This window comes from Mesoplodon densirostris, chromosome 3 (assembly GCF_025265405.1).
Source record: "Mesoplodon densirostris isolate mMesDen1 chromosome 3, mMesDen1 primary haplotype, whole genome shotgun sequence".
Classification (NCBI taxonomy): Eukaryota; Metazoa; Chordata; class Mammalia; order Artiodactyla; family Ziphiidae; genus Mesoplodon; species Mesoplodon densirostris.
Genome location: NC_082663.1, coordinates 49,421,758 through 49,445,171, shown reverse-complemented (window position 1 = coordinate 49,445,171; position 23,414 = coordinate 49,421,758).

Below are 23,414 nucleotides of genomic sequence, written 5' to 3'. Positions count from 1 at the left end.
AACTACCATATGACCCAGCAATCCCACTACTGGGCATATACCCTGAGAAAACCATAATTCAAAAAGAGACATGTACCAAAATGTTCATAGCAGCCCTATTTACAATAGCCCGGAGATGGAAACAACCTAAGTGTCCATCATCGGATGAATGGGTAAAGAAGATGTGGCACATATATACAATGGAATATTACTCAGCCATAAAAAGAAATGAAATTGAGCTATTTGTAATGAGGTGGATGGACCTAGAGTCTGTCATACAGAGTGAAGTAAGTCAGAAAGGGAAAGACAAATACCGTATGCTGACACATATATATGGAATTAAAAAAAAAAAATGTCATGAAGAACATAGGGATAAGACGGGAATAAAGACACAGACCTACTAGAGCATGGACTTGAGGATATGGGGAGGGGGAAGGGTAAGCTGTGACAAAGTGAAAGAGTGGCATGGACATATATACACTACCAAACGTAAGGTAGATAGCTAGTGGGAAGCAGCCGCATAGCACAGGGAGATCAGCTCGGTTCTTTGTGACCGCCTGGAGGGGTGGGATAGGGAGGGTGGGAGGGAGATGCAAAAGGGAGGGGATATGGGAACATATGTATATGTATAACTGATTAAATTTGTAAAATAAAATTAAAAAAAAAAAAAGTCACCCATGTTGTTGGGAGTATAGCTGCAGTTCCTTTGTATACATCGCTGCAGTGTTCCAGAGGTGTGAATGTATCACAGTTTACCCATTATCTTGTTTATGGGGAGAGGGGAGAAAAAGAAGGAGGTTCTGTTTTAGTCATGTTGACTTTGAGATGCCTATTGCAATTCCAGTGGAGATGTTGAGTTGGCAAGTGGATATTCAAGTTTGTATTTCAGGGGAGAGGTCTCAGATGGAGATACCAGCGTGCAGATGGCCTCTAAAGCATTATTTCTCCAGCCGTTTCTGGAATGCTATTTAACCTATTGATTGAGATTTTTAATCTTTTTGCTTCTGGTCTTTCCAGTCTGCCTGGTCACTTTGCTGAAGTGTGACTTGTAAAAGAATAAATGAGGAGAATATGAGCCTCAAAGAAAAAAAAAAAAAAAATCTTGTGTATATTTGGAAACACTCACAGTAAAGTGTTGGGGGAAGAAAATAAATGTGCTAGTCTTACCCATGGACCCTCTTCAGTTGTTTGTTAGATCTAAATACTCTATCTTTTAATATTCATATTAGATTATAAATATAGAAGATGAAGCCTTGGGTTTGTAAGAATCTCACATCTGACTTCTTTTTCTTTTTAAATCTAGTCTTTCATACCTTTTATTGTAGCAGACAAAAGAAGCCAGGAAACGGTTATTATGGGAGGAAGGGAGGGAGAGAGACCTGTGACCCTAAAAAAAAAACCACACACAAAAAAAACTCCTACTGTAAAATATTGAATATCAAGAGCCGGCAAGTGCTTCAGAGTTGTAGAATCAAGAAATTAATGAAAGCACCAAGACTGCATCCTCAGAACCGCTGGGGAATGATAATTACAGACAACAGTATTTCTGGAGCAGACACATAACCTTGATTCCCAGGATACCCCCTAAGGCACTCTAATAGTATGCTATTTGAGGAAGGTTTTTCTACCTTTAATAACAGGGAAATAATGTTAGAAGGAAAGAAATCCCTTATTTAGCCACTAGGGTGTCATTATTGAGCCCCAGTTGAAGGTCCCTTTAAAAGCCTCCATATGGTAAAAGAATATGTTTCCCCACGAAATCAAAACTGAGTACATATGAGACTTCTGAACATCCTTTTTCTTGGATCTTAAAATGGATTTGTGCATATTTGTGAAAAAAAATTTTATGATGTGCTATCTTCCAAAGTGAATGGTTATTTATAATTCATAAAAGACCTGAGCACAGGAAAATTCTTCCCTTTTATTAGCCCTGTAAAGTTAGACCAGCTGATCTTTTAGTACATATTACAGACACCAAATTCTCCGTATGGTTGAAGTTTCTCTCCTCAAAGTAAATGCAAAGAGGCAGTGCTACTGAAGCTATTCTTCAAAAGCTGGTGGGGTCCGTGTCTCTTTTGATTAAATGTTAAATAAACAAAAAAATCATTCTCAGAGCCAGTCTCTAAAGACACAGAAGGGAGCATACTTGGAATGCTAAACATGCTTTCTAAATCTTGCACAGCCTTTGTAAAATACGACGGCATATTTTTAAATGGATTTTCTTTTCTGTTTCCAACATTTAACCATCGTCTTCGGACACAGTTGCCACATCATTTCCTTTCAGCTGCTGCTGGCTGCTTGTGGGTCATAGTACAGGCTCATGAGCAGAAGTGACTTGAGGCAAGGAGTATGGGCACCAGGGATTTGGACCCATTACAGGGAGTCCTGGTGCCAAGGGCTTCCACCCAGCTGCACCTGCACATCCCCGACATGATATCATAGAAAGTTACTTCCTTCAAAGAATCCAGCTTTCTTAGCTCACCCTACCAGGGTCACATCCACCTCGATTAGTGGCGTGCCTCGGACCCACATAAGAGAGTTTCACAGAATTTTTAGAGATCTAAGTTCAATCTGAAAATAACACATGGTTTTGTTTTCTTTGAAGTTCCCTGCCCTCTAATATTCCAGACGAGCCTTTTAAGCTCTGGTATAGAACTTTCTGGAGATAGAAACTCTTTCTGTGTCCTGACTTTTAAATACCTTGACTTAAAATATAGGGTGCTAACTGCCAAACACAAAAAGCCAACTCACTTATAAGACAGGATCCTTGGTCAGAAAGGATTGCCTCACCTTGCAAGGACAAGGGATGAAGGATTCAAATGATTCTTGAGCAACTTTTTTACCACCTTATGCTGCCTGACTCAGAAGAGAAGGATGAGGAGATCTCAGCCTCTTGATGACACACCAGCTGCACTATGTAGTACCAACAGTGGGAATGGAAAAGGCAATATTTATTCTGAGGGCCCTCACAGCATCATCATTAAGTCATTCGTCCACTCCTAAGTGGTTTGCATTTTCCAAGATCCAGAGAGGGACGCCCATGAGCTGTAATTCTAGGCATTTTTTTCCCCTTTCTACCCACACTCTTATTCAACATGTCTAAGCACTGTTTGGAAAAACCAGATAGCTGACAAAACCAAATATGCAATATGCTATCATATGTTTTCGTTTAACACTTTCAGAATTTATTTCCCCATCACATAAATGAAATCTTTCAAGTTCTTCTTCCTCATCATCCACCACCCAAAACACTAAATCATTACATAACAGAACTGTTAATCAATTATCTACTGCGTCATATCCCTCCCTCCCTCCCTCCCTCCATCCAAGCATCCACGCTACAAGTATTCCCTAAGAATTTACTATGTGCCAGTCCCTATGGTGGAGATATAGACATGAGTAATTTATAACCTTGCCCTTCAGGAGCTTCCAGTCATACAGAAGATGCTCACCTCTATGTCTCCCAAGCCTTCAGTGAACAGTTAACTTTCTGTTACTTCATCACAGCAAGAAAACAGGAGCTCTTACTCTGCCCAGATAATACTCCTAGGTTCATGAACTTTGTCCACCGCATTTTCTCTGATCACCACCCTATCCTCTGAAGCCTGGTACACAGTCAGTCATGAGAGAAACTAACTAAATTTACTACTGGAGCAAATTTCGGGACATAGCTTGGATAGGACACAGGATAATGTCAAATTCTCACTTTGCAGTTTTAAAATTTAAATAGCCACTGCCAAATACAGTGTATTTAATTTTCTCTCTCCTTTCTAGGGCACTGACCCCCTCCTTCAGAACTAGACCTTTGGGGTTTCAATTCATCTGGCTAATTCACTCCAATCTACCCTTCAGTCCAATCATCTTTCTGGTTTCCAGAGATAAGTCATGGGATCTTTCCTTTTGGGAGGCCCTAAGTGTAGCTTCCTTACCCATCATGCACCGAGCTGTGTCCTTTGAAATACTGTTGTGCTTTTTTTTTGAGGGGGAGGGGAACCGAATTGTAATGAAACCTGGGTTGGGGAGAGGATGCCAAGAAGGCACCCAAGGCTTCCCTTTATGCTGCATCCAGCCAAGCCTCTGACCAACTCAAGGGTTTGTTTATGACATTTCATAAGCAGACCTAACAAGCTCCTTTGGCAATATTCTTTGAAGAAGTTTCCATCCCCCAGGACAAGGCCAGAGCTTCCCGGTCTGCCTGCCATAGCTCACCAAGACTGGGTTCCAGGTATGCAAATGCGTTACAGGTGCGTCAAGATGTGGACCCTCTCAGCCCAAGAGGCTGCCAGCCTGGGTCAGAGGCAGTCAGGGCAGCCACTCGTGAAAGGTAGGGCTGGGCTGATAAGAGTTCTGGAGAGGTGACCAAACTCGGCGGCCCCTGTTTGCCTTGGGGCCAGAAATTGGGGTCTGCCATCAGTCCCGTGCTGGCACTTGGTGCAGAGGCCTGCTCCAGTCCTGGAGTTATATCCTTATCCTCAAAACCCCCCAACCTTCCAGGCTAGGTTCTCCGTCACCCTTCACTCCTCTTGGCCCTGAACCAAAGGTGACCACGTCTGGCTGCTCTTCTGCCTGGTGTTTATGATCATCCCTTTGGGAACCACTAGCCTGGGTTTTCCCAGCTTCTTCACCCTCAGTCCCCTTAGCCCAGCAGGTTCAACAGAATATAATGCCAGCCACTTATGTAATCTAAAATTTTCTACTAGCTACCTTTTTTAAAGTTTAAACAGGTAAAAAAATTTTTTTGCATCCAAATTTGTTATTTAAAACAGCTTTATCGAGATAAAACTCACATACCATACAACTACACATTTAAAGTGTACAACTGAGTATATTCACAGAGCTGTACAACCAGTGCCATGATCAATTTTAGAACATTTTCATCACCCCTTAAAGAAATTCCATACCCATCGGCACTCACTTCCCATTTCCCTCCAAAACCCCCAGCCCTAAGCAACCAACCATCTACCTTCTGTCTCTGTTGCTTTGCCTCTTGGCCATCTCATGTAAGTGGAATCGTACAATGTGTGGCCTTTGTGTCTGACTTCTTTCACTTAGCATTGTGTTTCAAGCTTTGCTCATGTTGTAGCATTCACTTTAATCATTTACTTTATTTAGTTCAATCTATCCAAAATATCATTTCAACATGTAGTCCCTCTTAAAGATGATAAATGATGTACTTTGCATTCTTTTTTTCACACTAATTCTTTGAGCTCTGGTGCGTATTTTACACTCAGAGCACATCTCAGTCAGACCAGCCACACTGCAAGTGCTCAATACCCACATGTGGCTACCGGCCATTGTGCTGGAAAGCACAGCCCTAGCCAGAGTCCTTTCCATTACTCTTTAAAGGCAACAGCTTTCTCTGTTCACCACCATACTCCTGCATACCCTCTCTACCTCATCAGTACCGACACCGTGGTTCACAAGTGGCTTTAGGATTTTAAGGCCAGCACCATGCTTCTCTTCCCCAGTAGAGAGCCCCAAGCTTGTGCTTCCATCTGGGCAGTGGCCGCTCAGGTCAGAGCCTGCACACAGATAACTGGAGCCCATGCTGCCTGGTCACTTTCCTTGCCCAGGTGCCAGAGCTGGATGATATATCTAGCTAAAGGGAAACTTTCTGCTTTGAAAAACTTAACAAAAGAAACTTTATTCTTACTTTTTAGAAGCAGGTCTGTCATTTCTTAATTTTCTCCCTAGTACATTTTCCAGCCATTGTTTTGCTAACAATTGCTCTAAGCACACAAATAAAGCTCACTGGTAGTGGTAGATGTGGGAAATTGCTACAAGCTTCCTCACAGCTTTATCCTGCTTCTGTCAGCCATTTCCCTAAGAAAATGGATGTTTAATCAATATGAGGCTGCATCTTATAAGCCTAGCTCATCAGCTATCACCTCCTTCTAGGCTCTCAGAAGAGACAGAAGCCTACAGCACTGCCACCAACTGCCCAGGATGCAGGGATTTCAACAGGAAACGGGACCTTTATGAATGAAGCACATTATTTATCTCAGTGTGGGTATATCTATATGGTCATATGTAAGTTACTTCTAAACACCTGTAATTCTTAAGATGGGCACATGGCAATGTTTGTGAAATTGCCTTTTTGAAGGAAAAGCTTTCAAAATTGGGGTTATTTAGTCCACAATATGGAAAATTGAGGGCAGGTTTAATATGTGCAAATTTAACAGAGACATAAGAAGAACAACAATATCAGCATCTTCCCTGTTTTTCCTCAGGGTAAGAAGAGAGAAAATGAGCTGCAGTTGCTGGAGAAGGGACTGAGGTTCATCTTCGATGTCAATAACATCGAAGCTCTGGAGAATCTTATGGAAGGAGCTTCAGGGTTTTGGTCAACATTCATTCTACCAACATTTACTGAGGACCTTCTGGGCATTTCTTGGTTTGTGTCTAATTCAGTCACAGAGCTAAATCGGGAAGATTTCACTAAAATGCTTCTCTGGAGTGTTTCCCTAACGTGAAGTATTGCTATCTCTTTTTTCCCAACTTTTCTTCTTATTCTCTGCCACCTATGAAGGTTCACAGGGCCCAGTCCTGGACCCTGCAAAAAAAAAAAAAAAAAAGCTTTACAAATCAAGAATTATTCTAAAAGAAAATCTGACCCACCGCACCAGTCAAGATTTCAGCCTCTTGATCAAACAGCCACTCATAAGGCAATGGCATGCTGAGAAAAGCAGGCAGTAATGGTAGCCAGTTCAGAGGTGTGAGGACTTGCTGTGAACTGGTTTATATTACCTACCTCCTTTTACTCAACAGAAACTTTCTTCTCTACAGAAAATGGCAATACCACTACCATTCTAGGATTCCTTGTATTAGCCTCACCCAGCAACTGCTTGGCTGTCTATCCAGAATAGTTAAAACAGCCAGTGCCCCAGGGAATGTCATAAAATTTCACTGTATTCAGTGACGCCCTACTCAATGAATTGCAGAGAACCTAGTCTTCTGCACACCTGGCTATGAATCACTGATTCAGTGACCTCCATTTGGGATCTGATTTCCTGAGGTAGTTAATTTAGCCTTCATGAGATGGAGGTACTGAACCTTTCTTAGGGATGCATGCCGAATTTCACATAACTGTGAAGTTACTTCGGTTGTTTACATGGCAATCTTGTGTGATCTAAGCAACTCTATTGCTGTCATTTTAAGACCCTTTGAAACATCTTAATGGTCCCATTTTTTTTTCTTTCCCTCTTGCTCATTTCCAAATGGAAGGAATTCTTATGAGGTAATAGGGTGGTGGGGAGAAACACAGTTTGCTTTAGCTCCTACTAATTATTCCATGTTATGCTTGAGTGGATTATTTGCATCCAATCTCTATTTGTTAACATCAATGGGCTATGTTTGCATAACTAGATCGAATTATAAAAAGACTTCCATTTTGAATGGTTAACTCTCACAAAAAGAAAGAAAAAGAAAGAAAAGAAAGGAAGGAAGGAAGGAAGAAAGAAGGAAAGAAGGGACCATATCCTAAGCTAGAGATAGCAGCCTTGGGAAACCTGTACTGGAGGAAAAAAAGAATCTCTTAAAGTTCATCACAAAGACTTTCTGGTTTCAATTTCCTCTCTTCTTTTGAAATAAGATCCAGTACCCCAGCCCTCCACCTAGAGTAAAGTAGCTGGGACTTGGCAGGAAGTGGTGTGGCAGACCACCCAAGAATTAGGGGTATCTGATGTGGAAGGGAAAAGTTAAATGAAAATCTGAAAATGATGTCAAGTAGATGAGAATGAATCATCAATACTGAGCTCCCATTTCTCTCCAGTGAAGATCCCTGTGCTAGATCATCCAGTTAATCATCCAGCTAGGAAGGGCTGGGCTAAGTCACTTTCCAAGCCATACCTCAGCCTCCAGGCAGTGTAATCCTAACCCTTTAGAAAGACCTCCAACTCATTCAAGTTCCTGAGAAACATTCCTGTTCTATAAACTCCTCAGGCTGTCTTCTGTCAACACACCTCTTTCCTTTTACTCACACACATTTCCTTATCACCATCTGATGTGTTTTGTCCCTTCCAATAAACTGTGAAGTTCTTGAAGCCCAACAAGAGCTCTTGCGCCACCTGACTGTCCCCCCTCCACCTCCCAGCCAATACCTGGACAGAGGGGTAACTTACTTGGTCTATTATCACTCTGGATCAAAGTTCTCTTTTTTAGATTGCAAGATTCAGGAGAGCAGGACCTCAATTAGTGAAAAGTGCAAGTGACTTCCTGCCAGAGTCAGCTTCTACTGGTAGACCTCTGAAGCAACCACACCTGGGGTGTGATTGGAAGGGTTTTAGAAACCTCCTTCCACCTTCACCTTCTGAAATTCCACCAATTGACACCTTTTCACTTAAGGTTTTGATCTTTGTTAAAATACAGATTCCCCCAGGAGCAGTACCTTGATAAGTTATCTGTGATTTAGAGTAGATAAAGGAACTTACTGAACCTGGAGAGAGGAGAGGGGATAGCAGTGGAGGGGAAGTTTGGGTGTCAGTTGGCCCCATTCACACCAAAATATTTCAATAATGTGTGATGGGGGTGTTGATATGAAGAATCATTCTCCTTCCAAAGGCCCAGCCCCCAACACCTTATGTATTGACTGAAGTATGAATAAGGATGGGGACATTTAGTGAATGCTTTCTATGTGCTAGACAGCGCTCTAAACACTTAAATAGTAACTTGTTACACCTCACAACTCCCCGAAGTTGGCCCTGTTATCATCCCAGCTTTACAGATGAGGCAACTGAGGAAGAGAGGGTCCCAAAGTCACACAGACAGAAGGTGGCAGACCCAGGAAATGAGTAAGAATGATGGACACTTTTAAATATCCAAGCTTGCATTTCTCATCCCTTTCCCATGTTGACCGCCTCCCCTCCCCGATTTTCATTCTCCTCCCACCCTTGTCAGTAGATTTACCTGAGATAATCCAAATGAATCCTAAATGTGGGAAACAAACAGCCATCTAAGAAAATAGAAACAGCGATCCAGCTATGGATGAGTCCTTCCACAAAGAAGTGTTCAAAAAATGACAACCAATATGCTGTCATTGACGACACTTAAAAAAATGTACATTGTGATCCAGTGCTTTAAAAGTACCCAGGGAATTTTCTAAATTGCAATATGCCCATTTTGGGTGCTTTTTCCCCAACACTATGAGCAAAACAGAGATACTAACCATGGCAACCTCTATATCACTTGATACACGTAAAAGGGGCAAAGGCTTCCTGAGAGAGGGGGCCCTGCATCTGTGTGTGTATATGCTATTTCTAAGACATGTATAAACTGAAACACACACAGGACCCACCCAACAACTTCTTTTCCTTGAGGAGGATGAATTGAGAGAGTTCATCTTGTGCATCAGACTAGAGAAGATAGGCTCCTTATTCATCTTTAGATTGGAAAAATAAAATACGCATTGGCTCCCTGGAGCTGGAGGTGATAGCCCCAAAATTAGAAGGAGACCAAGCAAAAGGAAAAAAGCAGATAAATAGCAGAGTGGCGGTGGGACAGCACCATGTTTTGCTCCCGATAGGCGCTCATGTTTGCAGGGTTTCGTTCAGTGGAAGGGCATGGGATTGGAAAGTGCATTGCTTTGAGGATGCCCTCACAGTACAGCTCACGGAGTAACATGACTGGGACACCTATGCCCCTGATGACCTCTGAGAAGGAACTCCAGGGACAACCCTGCCACCAATGGAAGACAGTTCTTCAGCAGGTGTGGCAAAGCTGAGATTTGCCTATGAGGGCAGCACTACTCCAAGGTGCTGCTGGGTTCTTCCTGGGAATTGCTCTTTCCCAGTCAGCATCAGAAATCAGCAGGAGAGTAATGATTAGAGAAATGCAAATCAAAACTACAATGAGGTATCACCTCACGCCAGTCAGAATGGTCATCATTAAAAAGTCTACAAACAATAAATGCTGGAGAGGGTGTGGAGAAAAGGGAACCCTCCTACACTGTTGGTGAGAATGTAAATTGGTACAACCACTATGGAGAACAGTTTGGAGGTTCCTTAAAAAACTAAAACTAGAGCTACCATATAATCCAGCAATCCCACTCCTGGGTATATATCTGGAGAAAACCATAATTCAAAAAGATACATGTACCCCAATGTTCACTGCAGCCCTGTTTACAATTGCCAAGACATGGAAGCAACCTAAATGTCCATCAACAGAGGAATGGATAAAGAAGATGTGGTACATATATACAATGGAATATTACTCAGCCACAAAAAGGACAAAATAATGCCATTAGCAGCAACATGGATGGACCTAGAGATTATCATACGGAGTGAAGTAAGTCAGACAGAGAAAGACAAATATCATATGACATCACTTATATGTGGAATCTAAAAAAATGATACAAATGAACTTACTTACAAAACAGAAACAGACTCACAGACTTCAAAAACAAACTTCTGGTTACCAAAGCGAAAAGGTTGGTGGGGGGATAAATTATGAGTTTGGGGTTAACATATACACACTACGATATATAAAATAGATAACCAACAAGGACCTACTGTAGAGTACAGGGAACTCTACCCAATAATCTGTAATAAACTATATGGGAAAAGAATCTGAAATAGAATAGATATATGTATATGTATAACTGAATCACTTTGCTGTACACCTGAAACTAACAACATTGTAAATCAAGTATACTCCAAAATAAAATAAAAATTAAATTAGAAAAAAAATCATCAGCAGAGGTTTTCACCCTAAGCTCCACAACCTTCCTTGTGAGCCTGAGGTGTTCTTACATGTTGTGTGACTTTAAAATTTTTAATGATCTTCACAAAGTTCATATTAAGGAAACAGCTCTTTGAAGCACACCTCTTAACCCTTCAAAACTTGTCTTTATAATTTGGGAGTTTGGACTGATTAATTTTTATGACAAACCATGTAAAGAATTTCCAAAATTTATTCTTTCCTTTCATTATTATCACTGGAGGCCACACTATATGTTCTTGTACATAGGTAGTGTATGGTCAACTTGTTGAGACTTTTGGAGGCTTATAATTACCAATAAAGCACTGGTAGCTCCTGTGCTTTACTCTTGTGCTAGTAAAAGACTAGTAGTACATTTTTTACTTTGAAAGAAATTTTACTTTCATAATGACCTTGGCTTGCTGGTATATCCAGTGCTACAAAAAGTATTGATAGCTGCCTAGGTTGTGTACCCTTTGCTTTCTACCATCCATGCTTAAAATTAGAGACACAGTAAGGATTCTACCAGCCCCAATATATCTATAGTTAACAGAAGTTAAAGGAGTTCTCTTTCATTCTGAAAGGAATGGGAATTTTTTTTTTTGAGAATTACTGAACCCACATTTGGTAATAAGCCCATTATATAATGGGTTCAGATATCAACCGTCAGTTTTTCCTTATTAAAAAATGGGGGGGTGGGGCTTCCCTGGTGGCGCAGTAGCTGAGAATCCGCCTGCCAATGCAGGGGACACGGGGTCGAGCCCTGGTCCAGGAAGATCCCACATGCCGTGGAGCAATTAAGCCTGTGTGCCACAACTACTGAGCCTGCGCTCTAGAACCCACAAGCCACAACAACTGAGCCCACGAGCCACAACTACTGAAGCCCATGCGCCTGGAGCCCATGCTCCGCAACAAGAGAAGCCACCGCAATGAGAAGCCTGTGCACTGCAACGAAGAGTAGCCCCTGCTCGCCACATCTAGAGAAAGCCCACATGCAGCAACGAAGACCCAACACAGCCAAAAAGAAATAAATTAAATTAAATTAATTTAAAAAAAAAACAGAGGCGGGGAACCCTTAACTAATGGGGCAAGGAAAATCTAGTTGTTCACACCTACTCTGGAGAACTTTTGAACATCCCATGGGGTCTTATTATTAAGTGTGTTTTGGAATGTCAGCTTCTTCCTTCAGGATCTTTAACTACTGATTCGTTTCTTTTTTAAAGTACTGTGTCTAGGTATTCAGTCCTTATCAACTTATTCCAGGGGGAGACTTTGCATCTCTAATAGAGCTGTTTCTGAGTCACTTGCAGCTCTTCCTATCTCTAACCTGGGCACTCCAGTCACAACCACATTCTCCTGGTGAGATCAGCGTTCTCTCTCTGAGAGTACTGTGGCCAGGGCAGGGGCAATTTAAAAGCCCTATCTCATGGGAACAATTTTTTCTTGCTTGGAGTTTGATGAAACTGCTTCCTTCAGTGGGAGAGTTATGAAGAGGATCATTGACCAGCCTTTGTCTCTCATTTAAGGTATTGCTGTTTGAACACTTCATGTTCAATATCACCTTGAGTACACGAACACCCAAGGCCTTGAGGAAACTCTGACATACATCGAGGGGGTACTGATGAGATGGGTGGTCCAGCCATGTCATTTGGCTCTGGCCTCTGGCTGAAGGGGATCCCAGACTGTGGCTGCTATTCTGTAGCAAACTCATGCAGAAAAGCAGAGAGCATATCACCATCACGTGGATACTAAATTAAATCCATCAAACTCTTAGTTCTCACGATATCTGCAGGAGAAACGCCAGATGCAGGAGTGAGGGGCCTTAAAAATCTGTAAGCTTCTTTGTCCTTTTGGAGGCTGTCCGACAGCCCAAAGACCTGTTGATGCAGGAATATTTTGCCGATTCCTACAGCCAGGACTGGATAGAATTTTGTTATATCAGCAGTTGTCAGTCAACGAACCTCTCTCTTGTTGGTAAGGTACATCAAAGGCCAGGACAATACCAGGAATGACTCTTAAGTGTCCCAACAGGAAAAGGAGGCATCGTCACTCACATTGCCGGCCAACTGGTAAGAACCAGGGCATATGGAGAAGCAGTGCAGGCCGGAGTGAGGAGTGCAGACAGATGAGAGACAGCTGTTCCCTGGCAGGGCTCTGCATTACCTCGAGGGGAGAGCCAAGCTCTGGCTCTGGGAGGGACTGCTGTCTGCACTCGCACGCAGAGGCAGGGCACACAGGAGGGGCCCTGGGAGTGTGCTCAGGCAAACGTGAAACTCAAGCCCTGAAAGCTAAGCCCCAAATCCAAATACGCTGTTACGCAAAGCATTCGCAGATTGGCTCGCATTTGATTATCGTATGAGGTTACTTGTTGGCATGTGCTGAGTAATTCCCTGGCATGCCCGCAGCTTGTCAGGGGCATTCCTTCCTGAGTCACAACTGGACCAACAGCCCGGCTCAGGGAGCAGGGGCCAGCGCTGTCTAAGAGGCTATCTTTTTGATGAAACCTACAGCCCTCGGTCCGGATTTGCTGATGTCACCATGCCTGCTTTTCCATCTTCAAAGATGAGCTGGTAGGCATTTCCAGTGAGTGTTTGACAGACTCAAGGAAACATTTTGGGGGCTGCACGTAACTGTTGAAGTGAGGAATATTCGTCTGTCATCAGTTGGATGAGAAAAGTTAAAATTCCTGCCAGAACTTTGGAGGCCTAGGGAGATGGCATCTCTCACGGGAGCAACATGAGGCCAATTACAATGCTCAGCATTTTCCCAACACTCTGGGTTCAGAGCTCTTTGCGATCCGTTTGTTTCTTTAGCTGAGTTTCTTAAACACACACCACCCCTTGTGGAGCTCTCTGGGCCTCCACCCAAAAGCTGAAGGATACAAAGAGGAAGAAAAGACAGAGCAGCCGGCTCTACCCAAAGAGAAATCAAGCCAAATATTTCAACGATTCATTACTCTCCAAAAGCCTGTCAATACTTACAATGGGGGGAAACGGAGAACAGCCAAAATGTACAGCAGTGGAAGACTGGCCATATACAATATGGAAAAATAAGCAGTCATTAAAATCATGCTGTAGATTGTAGAAGAAACTTTAACGACATGGAAACCTATAAACAATATATGGTTAAGTGAAGCTAATTATAAGACATCATGGACAATATGCTTACATTTTGTACATACATATATATATTTCTAGCTGATATCTACATATAGGAAAAAGACTGAAAGAATATAAATTAACATGTTAATAGCAATATTTCTAGGTTGGGGTGGATTATAAGAGATTTTTCTTTCTTTTTTTCTCCAAACTGTCTACAATGAACACGTTTTAATTTTGTTTACATTTTGTTATTATTATTATTTTGCTTATAAAATAAGACGTGCTCACAGTATAAGGTTCAAACAATATAGACATGTTTTGTTTTGCGGTACGTGGGCCTCTCACTGCTGTGGCCTCTCCCGTTGTGGAGCACAGGCTCCAGACGCGCAGGCTCAGCGGCCATGGCTCATGGGCCCAGCCGCTCCGCGGCATGTGGGATCCTCCTGGACGGGGGCACGAACCTGTGTCCCCTACGTCGGCAGGCGGATTCTCAACCACTGCGCCACCAGGGAAGCCCCTACAGACATGTTTAAAGTCTAAAGTAAAATTCCTCTTAATCCTGCCTAACAGATAATCCTTGCATGTACAAATCTGTATTTTAAAATTATTCTAGAATATTTATGCAATAGAATTACATATAGGTCTTCAATTCGCCTTTTTTCACTTAAGGTATCTGGCACATCTTCCCAGGTATGTGTGAGTACTTTTCTTTTTTTCTTTTTTAAGAAGTTGATCAGTGGGAGCCCTGGTAGGCCAGCAGGGAATGGGAGCTACAGCCACAAGTCCACCAGAGTGAGGGTCTCCCCCTTCCTGCTGCAGATGGGCAGGGGAATCAATGGGCACTGAAGTCCCAAGATGTAAGAGCTGAAAAGAACTTTAAAAAAGACTTAATTAAACCCATTCCTTAAATGAAGAGATGAAGATCCAGAGACCAGAATCCAAGTCTTCTAACTCTGTGTCCAATATTGCCTTTACCACACTGTGTAGTATAAAATAGATAATAAGAAGTACTTTTTAAAGAGCTCTTATCTTGCTAACCTTTTGTTTCAGCCTTAAAGTCCCTTAAGGGAACTGGGGGAGGTTATCTCTCCCATTGTACAGATGATAGTACTAGCTAACCTTTGCTAGGGACCATGGGCCAGGTTCTAAGCTAAGCTATTCGCCTGCATTACCTCATACAGTTCTCACAAGAGATCTCGGAGGTTGGTCCTATTATTTTACCCATCCTACAGATGAAAAAAATTAAGGCTCAGAGAGACTGAATGAACTTTTCAAAGGTCCCACAGCTAGGACATGATGGAGCCAAGACTTGAAACTATGTCTAGCCCCGGAGTCCTTACTTTTAAACATTACACTTTCTTTCTTGCAGGCTTAGTGCATAAAGTTTTCACAAAACACACTTTAATTACTCTCTCCCTTTCCCCTTTGTTGTTGTTATCCAGTCCTCAAACAAAGCAAAACAGGAATGACATTAGAGAATGCAATTTGGTGTCAGGCAGGGTTCAGGGGCCCCACTTGGTGTTCAGGACTCCATGCCAAACACTGGGGTAAAAACAAAACAAAACAAAATAAAACAAAACACCCAGTCCAACCACAGCTATTCTCACAGTTGGCAAAAGAGTTGCCTGGCACTTTTCCTCTAAGGATCCTGCACGTCCCATACAAGGTGGTAAACTGCTTGCTCCCCAGGTATTTTCATTTCTTATGTAAAAGTGCACTCGTTTCAACTTGGCCAACACGTTAGCACTTGTAGGTAAAGCTGTTCTTTTTTTCAATCAGACACACAATACACACTGAGTCATGTGTAGAAGGCCTGTACAATGTTTTTATTGTGAGCAGAGCCCCAAGGGCTTCGTCTTACAGTCCTCACCTCCACAGAGAAAGAGCCTGCCTGATGTTGCTGCATGTGGCTGTCACACGGAGCTGCCAGAGGCTGGGCTGTGCCATGAGCTGTCATTTCACCCACTCAACTCTGGCCCCTCACAAGCTGGTGGTCAGGACTTTCCCGGACACTTATACTATAGCCTTCTCTATAATTTGTTCACCTTCTTCTCTTTCTTTCCACTTTTAGTGCCCTCCCTTCTCTCCCCTCCATGCTTCTGTTCAATCTCTCTGCCTTTTCTATTTTCTGATTCATTTCCTCTTCTTGTATCTTGAAAGGCTGCACTAGTTCCATTACTGTTCCATAAAGCACAGAGCTGGTCCCCTTTCTCTTTCTTCCATAATCCCCAGAGCCTATTCTGTAGTCTCCCCCCGCCCAAATGCCTTTTCACCTCCTTTCTCTGCTCACCAGCCTCTTTGTCACTATGATAGCCATTCTCAGCAAAGAGGTTGGAGGCGCTGTCCTGAACGTGGAGACTCTGCATTGAAAAGATTCAGTGCATTGGCTCAGGGGCCCCGGCTGCTTGGGTAAACTTCTTGGCACTGCTCTTTACTAACTAGGTGAGGTCAAGGAAGTCACCTAGGCTCTCTAAATCCCAGGTTCTCTCGAAGTCAGATGGTGATAATGAAAGTCCCTGGTTCTTAGAATTGTTGGGAGCCCTACATTAGGCTCCATAGCTCTGGGGTTTGGGTTCTAGACCTACTTGCTTTACTAGTTGGGTGATCTTGGCCAGGACACTGAGCCTCTCTTTGCCTCAGTGTCCTTGCTTATAACATGAGAGTGGTAATAATAGTATCTACTCTATTGGTGTACTGAGAAGATGTTAATAAACATAAAAACACCTGGAATAGTGCCTGGCACACAGGAGCCTTCCCCCAAAGTTGTCCATGGTGACATTTATTCATGGATGTAAGATGCCTGGAATAGCTGGAGACACTCAAGCGGTGGCAGTTACCCACTTGCTAGAGACCTTTGTTCCTCTTGCTCTCTGCTCTTTGGCTGCGCCTTTCCTGGGAAGCCTGATCATGACCATTCTGCCCAGAGTGTGTTTTCTTAAGAACTCTCTCTGCCCTTTGCACCAAGTGAAAACCAAGCCATGGAGAAGCCCAGCTTACAGACATACAGCTAAGGAAGCAAAATAGGAAGGGAGTAACGTGGCAGGTTTTCTACAGCAGATTTGCTTTTGTGCCGATTTTATAGGTGGAACAATGACATCTTCCTGCATAATTTTGCAAAATGACTTTTGCAAATCACATCACATTTAACTTCTCTCTTTAAATGAGAAACTGTATATAAAGAGCTTAGAGCAGGTGTTGGAGCCCCATAAATTATAACTCTTGTTTATTTTATTCTTGTAAGACTGATCTAGTCACATTATAGAAAGCTTAGAAGAGAAAGAAAAGGAAAAAAACACTGCTTCCTTAAGTTCACCATCTATGATCATTTTGTACTCTCACATCTTAATATACTGCAAGAACTCATACTTCAAAGGAATCCTATCGAGAATAATTTCAGAAAGTGAAGATTCCTTCTTATATTACTAATACTTATATTAATAATATAAGGAATACTACTATTTCTTATATTATTAATCTCTTCAAGATTGCAAGTAAAGATGTGCCTAGATTCTCTTTGGTAATGTGAGGAAGCTCAGAGTGTCATCTCCTCAAGTGATCTCCAGGTCAGGACATTCTCAGCAACCCTTCGAAGGTATTCTGAGAGTCAGGGTCCTTAGTGTCTGTATTTCCCAAGAGAGAAAGTGATAGGATTCATTTGTAATCAACCAACTTAGAGGATAGAATATAGCACCAGATCACCTCAGGAATACTTGAGTTCACTTTTGTCAGAGGTGAGCCATGGGTGTGGGGTGTTGAAAATATTATATCTATGAAGGTTAAGGCTCATGGATCCCTTTTTTGGAAAAATAACAAATCACTTTGGTTCGCCTTCTGTGGGCACTCACCTTTCCATGCCCTGGGTTCACTTTAAGTGTGGTGTTTTGGGATAGCTCTTTGATTAGTGGGGCCTTTATATTCTGTGCATTCACTGCCCCCTCTCCATCCACACTAAAATATTCTTCATATAAAGCCACTTACAGATTTTATTCCAAAAGACACAGACCTACTAGAGAATGGACTTGAGGATATGGGGAGGGGGAAGGGTAAGCTGTGACAAAGCAAGAGAGTGGCATGGACATATATACACTACCAAACGTAAAATAGATAGCTAGTGGGAAGCAGCCGCATAGCACAGGGAGATCAGCTCGGTGCTTTGTGACCACCTAGAGGGGTGGGATAGGGAGGGTGGGAGGGAGGGAGACGCAAGAGGGAAGAGATATGGGAACATATGTATATGTATAGCTGATTCACTTTGTTATAAAGCAGAAACTAACACACCATCGTAAAGCAATTATACTCCAATAAAGATGTAAAAAAAAAAAAGCTAGTCTATATAAGAAAAAAAAAAGATTTTATTCCACTAATTATTAGAGGAATGCAAATCAAAACTACAATGAGGTACCACCTCATGCCAGTCAGAATGGCCATCATCAAAAAGTCCACAAATAACAAACGCTGGAGAGGGTGTGGAGAAAAGGGAACCCTCCTACATTGTTGGTGGGAATGTAAGTTGGTGCAGCCACTGTGGAGAACAGTCTGGAGGTTCCTCAGAAAACTAAAAATAGAGTTACCATATGATCCAGCAATCCCACTCCTGGGCATATATCCGGACAAAACTATAATTCAAAAAGATAATGCACCCTTATGTTCACAGCAGCACTATTCACAATAGTCAAGACATGGAAACAACCTAAATGTCCATCAACAGATGAATGGATAAAGAAGATGTGGTATATATATACCATGGAATACTACTCGCCCGTAAAAAAAGAATGAAATGATGCCATTTGCAGCAACATGGATGCAACTAGAGATTGTCATACTAAGTGAAGTATGTCATAAGGAGAAAGACAAATACCATATGATGTCACGTATATGTGGAATCTAAAATATGACACAAATGACCCTATCTATGAAACAGACACAAAATCAGGGACATAGAGAATAGACTGGTGGTTGCCAAGGGGGAGGGGGGTGGGAGAGGGTAGGAGTGGGAGTTTGGGATTGGCAGATGCAAATTGGTATATATAGGATGGATAAACAACAAGGTCCTACCATAGAGCACAGGGAACTATATTCAATATACTGTGATGAACCATAATGGAAAAGGATATGAAAAAGAATGTATATATGTATAACTGAGTCACTTTGCTGTATAGCAGTAATTAACAGAACATTGTAATACAACTATACTTTAATAAAAATAAATTAACAAAAGATTTTATTCCATAGGAACAGAATATGAATATGACTAAGAAAAGCTTACCATCTGGAAAAATAATTGAAACTGCTTAAAGTCTAATGTCCTAAAGGGGAGGGGAACTCTACAACAGAAATAAAATTGTCAGCTTTTAATAATCAGCTGCATATTCACGGCACTTTGTCACGTGCAAAGCATTTTTTAACAGTCACTACGCATTTACTCATTCGTTTACTTATTCTTTCAATACCAGAGTCACATTATGACTTTTGTGGACCCCAGGTACTTTTGCCTTCTTGGGCCCCTTCCTCCATTAAAAAAAAAAATTAAAATTAAAATAACTTAGTAGATTTTTGTGGGCCCAAAAAACTTCTTTTCTTTTTTTTCTGATATGAGAAAAAATTAAAACACCTTTTCTACTCTGACAACTTGGGTTTTTTTCTGATTTTAAGAATAACTGAAACATTTTCATGGGCCCTGGGCATGGTGCCTACTATGCCTCCATAAATCAGCCTGCACCAAGAGTGGGTTGGGGGTTAGAAATGCAGATGGGACTTCCCTGGTGGTGCAGTGGTTAAGAATCCGCCTGCCAATGCAGCATGAGACACGGGTTCGAGCCCTGGTCCAGGAAGATCCCACATGCCACGGAGCAACTAAGCCCGTGTGCCACAACTACTGAGCCCACGTGCGGCAACTACGGAAGCCCGTGTGCCTAGAGCCCGTGCTCTGCAACAAGAGAAGCCACTGCAATGAGAAGCCCACGCACTGCAACCAAGAGTAGTCCCCGCTCACTGCAACTAGAGAAAGCCCGCACACAGCAACGAAGACCCAACGCAGGCAAAAAGTTAATAAATTAATAAATAAATAAATTTATTTAAAAAAAAAAAAGAAATGCAGATGAACACACGTGGCTCCCGCCCCCTCAGGAGCTCAACAGCCTCAGGGAAGCAGACCAGCACACATGCCATGATGCTGCTGCTGCTCTGTAGTCCCAATGCAACTGAGGGCTGGCAGCTGTCCCACAAGAGCATACAGGGGCCAGCATCTAACTCGTAGGACAGCAGGAAGATGGGTTTCTGGAGGAGGCATTGTTTGAATGACTCTTTAACCAGCATTTTTCAGCAATTTGTGTTTGAGGCCCAGGTTCAAATTTTAGAATTTCTGGCAGGCCACTTGAAAAATTGAGAAGTGAACATTAGGCCAAAGAAGCAAGTTTCAGGGAACTGAAGAAACCTGCTATTAATCTCAGTATATGGAGCTATACACAATTTTATATTCTGATCAATACATAAGATTTATCTTTGCTGCAAGCATGGGGACATACATCTACCTCTGTGTCAGAAGACAGTGTCAAGCTGACTAGCTGCTGTGGCACTGGATGCAGGGGACACATCGGGCTGGGAGGAGGGGTGGGAGGCTCAGGGTATCTAGCTGGTTCCACAGGGAGACCACAGTTCAATGGGGCGTGAAAAACCTTTCCCTCCCGATCCTATAAAAGACACAGTGGAGGCAGAAAATATTTCTTCTCGGTGCTGAAGAACAACCAAATGATAACATTTAGCCTCATCTATGGGAAAAAAATATTTTAGACGTTGATCAAAATTTGGCAACATAGTTAGTTGCAAGGCATTCAAGATACACCAGCTGCCAAGCTCCAGTAGTTAAATCTACCAATCTCAGGATAATAAGAGCAAACGCTTAGGATGTCCCAAGAACCACTGTGAGAGCTTTATATTTGCTTTTAATCTTCATAACAAATCTACTATGTGAGTATTATTATCATCCCCATTTTAAAAATGAGGAAAGTAAGACATGGAAACTTCAGGTGACCTGCCTTCGTGCGGGGCAGAGCTGAGACTCGAACACAGGCTCTGAGGCTTGTCCTCTCCGTCACTGCGCTTCGCCATCTGGGGATGCCGCTGGCACACCATCCACTGTCTCGTGTCTGAACACTGCTGCTTCTGCTCAGCCTCACATAGGACCAGCTTGACTGCCCCTCGCCGTAGGCCTCTGACCTGGCACCGCAGAGTGTAGTGGGGACCCACTCAGCCCCACGGGAGCAACACAGAAGGGCTTCGAGGACTTACCACTCTGACCAGTGGCCGACGGGGAATAACAATGGCTCAATCCCAAGACAGATTTCACACGACCTCGCAGTCCCACAGGGTCCAGCAGCTGGTAGCAGAGTCAGGGTTGCCAGAGACAACATAGAATGCCCAGTTCGCTTTGAATTTCAGATCAACGACAAAGAATTTTTTCCTAGAAGTATGTCCCAGATATTGCATGGTACATACTTCTAGTCAAAAAAAAATTCTTTATTTATTGGAAATTCGAAGTTCACTCTGTGTTTTATTATTTTATTGTTTTGCAAAAAAGTGACACCCCTAAGCAGTAGCCACGCTGGTGACGCATGCTCTTACAGGCCTGCTTCCTTCCCTGCCTGGCTCCCCCGTCTCTCACCCAGCTCCCTGGGGCCACAGGCACAAAAAAGAACTTGCATGGGAGCTTTTGTCACAGCCCCAGCTTTCTGGAAAACCAGACTATGACCCAACTGGGCAAGGACTTTGCCAGGCAGTGAGGTAGCCATAATGCTCCCAGCCATCCTGTGAGACAGGCATTGCTATCATCACACTCAAGTTACAAATAAGGAAACTGAGGCTCAGGGAGATCCATCCGTTGGCCAGGACCCCCTCAGCTGCTCTAGCTCCACCAGTTTCTTACTAGAAAGTGCATTCCAGGCCACTCTTGAGAGACATTGAAGCATTACTGGAATGAGCATCAATTGGTTCAGATAATCATTGATTCACTTAATAATTACCCCTATTTGTTGAAAGAAACACTCTTGTCCTCGCATAAAGGAATATAGTGACATATGCACTGAGAGAATTCGTCTCTTAGCAGCTGTAACAGCAAGAGGCCCAATTTCTCCTGTTTCACTCTAGTTGGAATGATCACAGTTAAAGCATGAAGTTTTCAACCTCAGTTCTTCACAAATAAAACCAGCAGCACATTATTTTTTCTATATATAACTAAATATAATGTATTCATTCTAAAAGTTATGACTGATTACAAAGAGACAAACTCAGAGGGACTTCCCTGGTGGTGCAGTGGATCAGACTCCACACTCCCAGTGCAGGGCCCAGGTTCAATCCCTGGTCAGGGAACTAGATCCCACATGCATGCTGCAACTAAGGGTTTAAGTGCCACAACTAAGGAGCCCATGTTGCCACAACTAAGGAGCCCACCTGCCACAACTAAGATCCAGTGCAACCAAATAAATAAATAAATGAGACAAATTCAGAAAGCCTCGAAATTATACTTGCCTTTGACCTGCACTGGAAAGTTGGTTTCCGTCCCGTAAATTATCTGTTGGGACAATTAGAGAAAAAAAAGCAAACATTAAAGAAAACCTGGGCCAAAGCACTTGTGCCCAGTGGGTTTACACAGGAGTGAAACCACCTTGTAAACTTTCAAAAAACAAAACCAAACCTTGGCAGCATATAAGCCTAAAATGAGAAAGAAGGTGCTCTTTTCTACATAAACCTTATGAAATGAAACCTTTTGTTCCTCTTTGTCTGCTGGATCTTCATTACGAAGGAAGGAAACTTGTAGATGCGAGAAAACCTTCCTCCAAGGTGCTGCTGGAGGGGCTCATGGAATCAGCCGCCTCTGCAGCTCCATCCAGTGAGGCTTTTTCTCACGGCAGCCAGGGAAGCAGATGGAGCGCATGGCTGGCTCTGGTTACCTATGGCTGCCAGCCTAGTCCCCTGGGCATTCCAAGGCCCCACCTTCCACCTGGCCCATGACCTCTGACCTTGGCCCTGTGGCCAACACAGGAATGGGGGAGGCAGGGGGGTGTAGGTCTCAGGCTGTCTGGGCCCAGGCCACAGATGAAAGAGTCAGTTGTTTCCACTCTTCATGCTCACTTGTGAGGTCCTGGGAGCTGCAGAACTGGTATTTCTCCATCTCGCAGCTGCTCACATGGCCGTGTAGACAAGCTGTAACTCTAGCTGAACATTGTGCATGTGTGTCGCACGGGAGGTGGCATCCTGGCTTCCAGTCCCAGCTCTGCCGCTGACTTGCTCTGGGGCTTCAGTGAGCCCCTCCGCCTCTCAGGAGCCTCAGTTTTCTCATCTGTGAAACAGGACAGTTGGATCCCTGCAGGTGCTGGGGCAGGGGGCTGCTGAGGAGGCAGATCGAAGCCATCTCCTGTAATCCTCCTCGCCACGTCCACAGAATCAATGAAAAATATTCCACTTTTATCTGTCTTCCATTGTGTACTTTCATTGAAGACTTTCTTTGAAAAAAGGTTTCTGTTGCTTCTAAAAACCAGTAGAGTAGGCGGTCTCTAAGTGACCTTCCAAACTTATGATTCTATAATTCCATGATCCCAAAACAGAAGTTCGGACTTGGCCTTTTTAAAGGGTTGCACGGTACTTGGG